The sequence below is a fragment of the Octodon degus genome, unplaced genomic scaffold, assembly GCF_000260255.1.
Source record: "Octodon degus isolate 3935 unplaced genomic scaffold, OctDeg1.0 scaffold00030, whole genome shotgun sequence".
Lineage (NCBI taxonomy): Eukaryota > Metazoa > Chordata > Mammalia > Rodentia > Octodontidae > Octodon > Octodon degus.
The window spans coordinates 18,584,626-18,590,269 of NW_004524606.1; the positions used below are offsets into that span (position 1 = coordinate 18,584,626).

Here is a 5,644-nt window from a genome sequence, read left to right on the forward strand (position 1 = left end):
ACACATATGTAGTAGAATGAACAAATATATGGAAAGAGCATCAGATTTAGAAGACAAGATTGTGGTTAATGATCATCTGAAGAATGATTTCTTAAAAAAAAGCAAGAGACCATGACAAATCAACCCAACAGCTGCTAGGTAAAGAAGATGCAAAGAAGAATAAGGTAAGATTGATCAGCCAATGAAAAAGCAGGAGATATTACAAATGAAATTAAAAAAAAAAAACTTGTTCACAGAATAGCAGAAAACATCCCAAGCATAGAAAAATATTGACATACAATTAAATGAGGCATATAAAATTCCAATTAGTCATGATCAAAAAAATCTGCCTCAAGCATATAACAGGATTCCAGAAATGTGATACAAGAACAGAATATTAAAAGATGTTAGAGGACTGAAAGTACCAGGAAGAGCCTCTCTTGTGTTCTTTGGAAGAAGGTAGGAAAAAAGGACACTTCTTTAAAATGGCAATGGTATCAGAATTACTCAAGCAGGCCTACTTTATTGACAGTCAAGAACATGAATATTTTCAAACTGTGAAAGCATCCAAAGGGGGTCGTGGGTCAGTCGTGTGCCCTTACCTTGGCTTTAACCCCTCCTCTGATGTTGAGGATTTGCACAAAGCTATAACAGTAAAAGGTGTGGATGAAGCAATCACTGACATTCTGACAAAGAGAAGTAATGCCCAGCGTCAGTAGATCAAAGCAGCCTACCTCCAAGAAAAAGGGAAGCCATTCAATGAAGCTCTGAAGAAAGCCCTCAAAGGTCATCTAGAAGAAGTAGTTTTAAGTCTGCTGAAAACTCCTGTCCCAATTGATGCAGATGAACTCTGTGTGGCCATGAAAGATCTCAGAACTGATGAAGACACCCTTATTGAAATGTTGGCATCAAGAAAGAATAAAGAAATTCTAATAGAACCTACAGAGATGAACTGAAAAGATATTTGGCCAAAGACATCACCACAAACACACGTGGAGATTTCTGGAAGGCTCTGCCTTCTCTCTCTAAGGGTGATGGATGTGAGGATCTTGGTGTGAATGAAGACTTGGATGATACAGATGCAAGGGTTCTATATGAAGCCAGATAATGGAGAAAGGGGACAAATGTTAATGTGTTTCAGCACCATTCTGACCAATCACAGCTACCCCCATCTTCACAGAGTGTCTCAGAGATACACCAAGTACAATGAGCAGGACATGAACAAGGTTCTGGACCTGGAGCTGAAAGATGATATTGAGAGATGCCTCACAACCATTGTGAAAAGTACCAAAAGCATACCTGCCTTCTTTGCTGAGAAGTTTCAAGAGGCAATGAAGGGTGCTGGAACTCATCATAAGGCATTGATCAGGATCATGGTCTCTCACTCAGAAATCAACATGAATGGTATCAAAGTGTACTAACAGAAGATGTATGGGATCTCTCTGTGCCAAGCAATTCTGGATGAAACCAAGGGAGATTATGAAAGAATTCTGGTGGCTTTTAGTGGAGGAAACTAAACATTCAATTAAAGCTCTCAAGTATTCTTAACAGACTTCTGAACCACAGTTTTTCATGCTGCAACATTGGCTTAACTAGGAAGGTTGGTTGAACAGGTTTGCTTTCTGAAAAGCAATATAGCCTATAAATCTTTTTTTTTGTATCACAACTTTGTATAATGGAGATAAATTTGTATTTAAAATGTTTTCAGAAATCATAAGGCCCCATATACAAATTGTTTTATTGTCTGAGAAAGATATTTAAGTAACTGAAAATAAAAAATGATGTGACAAAAAAAGATGTTAGTAAAAACAAACAAATCACTTATAAAGGAAGGCCCTTCAGAATTACAGCATACTTTTCCACAAAACCTTCAAATCAAGGGGAGCTTGGCATGAAGTTATTTCAAGGCCTAAACAAAAACAACCACCTACCTACTCAGATTGATGTATGCTGCAAAATATTCTTTCAAAATTGATGCTGACATGAGATACTTCCAGGAAAAAATAATACCTGAAGAAATTCATGACCACCAAATTAGCACTGGAAAATATTCTGAAAAACATTCTCAAGAGAGATAATTAGATGTACCACTCCATGAACCCCAACAGAATTAATCCACAGTCAAGGTAAGTAATTTAACAGAGGGGAAAGAAAGGGAACCCATGGCAGAAAAATGACATGAGAAGGATAAGTTAATACACATCAGTTATAACCATTAATGTAAATGGTATCAATTCATCAATCAAAAAACATAGACTACCAGAATAGATTAAGGATCAAGATCCAATAATATGCTATATATAAGAAACATATTTACCTCAAAAAGAAATTTATAGACTAAAAATCAAAGGATGGAAAAAAATTTCCATGTGACAGGAACCTGGAAAAAAGCAAGAGTAGCTATTCTCTTTAGAGACAAAGTGAATTTCATGACAAGACTGATCAAGAGCAACAGATAACTACTTTCTTGGTAAGAGAGCAGACAAAAATGAATAGATAACAATCATAAATATATATGCACCATGTACCAACACATCAAGCTATATAAATCAAACAGTAATGGACATGAAATATCAAACAAGTACTAATACATTTGCAATGGGTAACCTCAATACCCCACTGCAAAAATAGATGGATCAACTAGAAAAAATAAAAAATAAGCATCACAAATTTTTGAAGAAATGGACTTAGAAAATATCTACAAAATGTTCTACTTCACAGTATCATAACACACATTCTTCTCAGCTACACAGACTAGGTATGTTCTCCAAAATATACCACATGCTAGCTTATGGAATATGCCTAAGTATATTCACAGGAATTTAAATTATCCCATGCATACTGTAAGATCATACCACAATGAAATTAGAAATCAATGGCAAAAGAAATCATAAGAACTTCAAAAACACATGTAAATTAAGTAACACCCTACAAAACAACAAATGGGTCACAGAAGAAAATTTATAAAAATTAGAGAGCTTCTACAAATAAGTGGTAATACCAAAGTACACCATAACTCCTGGGATATAATCAAAGCAGTCTTATGAGGGAAATTTACAGTGGTAACCTCTTGTATTAGAAAAATAGGTCAAAAAAAGCTACAACTCTTGTTGCATAGGTCCTGCTTTACCTTGGTCTTAACCATCCAGTAGAAAAGTATGAAGACGAAATATAGGAAATAAAGCCATGCTGTTATGTTGAGCTGTGGGGGACTCAGGTCAATAATTTCTGACATTGCCAGTTAAGCAGAAGACCCAATGCTATTATGGGCTACTGGACTCTTTTAGAATATTTTGCTGAGTTTACACAACTATAATATTCAATAACGGAACTTAGAAAAATGGGGTATACCTATGAATGTCCATTTTGTATCTGTGTATTCAAAGTGGTTAGGATAGATATATAGTTGCATTCTCTTAATGAATAGAATGATTTGTTCTAATGGTGTTTGTAAATAGGATCACAAGTCCACTTCTTGTACAGCAATTAACCACTAAGAAGAATATATGCAGTGTATTATTTGTTGAAACTGTATTTCCAATTTGATTTGAAACTGTCTCATTGCTATCTGTTTATCAATAAAACTTTGAAAAAAAAAGAAAAATAGGTCAAGGGGCTGGGGAGATGGCTCAGTAGAGTAAGTGCTTGCCTGGCAATCACAAGGGTCTGAGTTCAATTCCCAGTTCTGAAAAAAAAAAAAAAAAGAAAGAAAGAAAGAAAGAAAGAAAGAAAGAAAGAAAGAAAGAAAGAAAAAAGAAAAATAGATCAAGCTCAAGGAAATAAATTAATTTTTAACCTCAAGTTTCTAGAAAAACAAGAAAAAGTCAGGGGAAAATGCAGGAAACAATGAAATAGAATAATTTAGAAGTCACACATCTGGAATCTCTGAAGCAGTGATAGCAGAAATAAACACAGAATACAAATTATATTCTAGATAAAAAACATCAGAAATAATTTATTAGAAAACTTCAGAAATTATTTCCAAAATGAAAGGGATCTAAAGAAAATATATAGAGGATGTGAGGAAAATAATGGATACCACAGATTCCTAATGAACCAGATTTAATCATATCTAGAAGATTTAGAAGCAAGATTGTGGTTATTGACCATCTGAAGAAAGCTTTCTTTAAAAAGAAAAAGCAATGGACCTTGAACATGAAGCACAAAATGCAGTGAGGCTGGAAATTATATCGATTACAGTAGAAATTAATCCAACTGAGACTAAGAAGATAATACAAACTCTTCAATGAATGAAAGAGTTGGCTTTTTGCAAGATTAAGTAAAATCAACAAACAGACAATCTTATCAAAACAAGGGAAAAAAAAAGACAAATATAGGGAATTAAGGTTGAAACAGGTAAAATCACAATGAATCTTGTACAAATCTGAAATATCACTAGTACCTACTTTTAGAACATGTATAATAATAAGGTAGAAAACACAGAATAAAAGGACCAATTTCTTTTTTTTTCCTCTTTTTTTTTTTCCAAAAATGAAACTACTAATACAGATTACCATCTGCAGTGCAGTTGCTTAGTTCACAAGAATCAGTATATATAGTTGGTTAGTCAGGGTGAGAATCTTTCCAATTAACTGCTAGATTAAAAAATCTTCTGGAGATTCTTAGGATCATTGCCTTGCCCACCTTCTACATATAACTGTATGGCTTGACATTGTCATATTTCCTAGCTCTTCTCCTTTCCCTCTCTTGATTAGTTAGTCCTCAAGGTCCTGCTTTCCTTTTACTTGTATTACACCTTTCTATTTGTATTTCGTCTTTTGAGTTCTTATACTAGGGAAACTATATAGACCTGAGGATCAATGGCATAGATTAGAAGATGCTGAAGTACCAACAAACACACTCAGCCACCTTATCTTTGACAAAGGGGCCATACATACTCACTGGAAGAAAGATAGCCTCTTTAACAAATGTTGCTGAAAAAACTGGCTCTCTACATGCCAAAAACTAAAAGTTGACCCAGGTCTTTCACCACGCACTAAACGAAAGTCAAAATGGATTAAAGATCTAAACATTAAAGCAAAGACCCTAAATCTCCTGGAAGAGAATGTAGGAGGAACTCTTGAAGACAAAGGGGTAGGCAAAGACTTCATGAACAGAAATCAAATCGCACGGGTAACAGTTGCAAGAATTAACAACTGGGACATGCTCTTACTGAGAAATTTTTTCACATCAAAAGAAACTACCAACAAAGTGAAAAGGCAACCCACAAAATTGGAAAAAATCATGACAAATAAGTACTCAGACAAAGGCCTGCTCTCTAGAATTTATAAAGAACTAAAAAACACTAGGGCCCCAAAATTTAAAGACCCAATCCAGAAATGGGCATCTGAGATGAACACATGCTTCGTGAGGATGAAATTGAAGAAACAAATAAATATATGAAAAAATGCTCCACATCACTAGCCATCTGCGAAATGCAAATTAAAACAACACTGAGATATCTTTTCACCCCAGAAAGAATGACTATCATAAAGAAATCACCCAACAACAAATGTTGGAGAGGCTGTGAGGAAAAAGGAACCCTTTTCCACTGCTGGTGGGAATGTAGACTGGTGCAACTATTATGGAAACCAATGTGGAGACTCCTTAGAAAAATTGGACTGGAAATCCCATTTAAACCAGCTATTCCTCTACTGGGAATTTT

At 34.8% G+C, this 5,644-nt stretch overlaps 1 pseudogene; it reads left to right on the forward strand.

The window, feature by feature from the left end:
* Window positions 1-464: 464 nt before the first annotated feature.
* Window positions 465-1,496, forward strand: LOC101560970 (annotated as a pseudogene).
* Window positions 1,497-5,644: the final 4,148 nt, after the last annotated feature.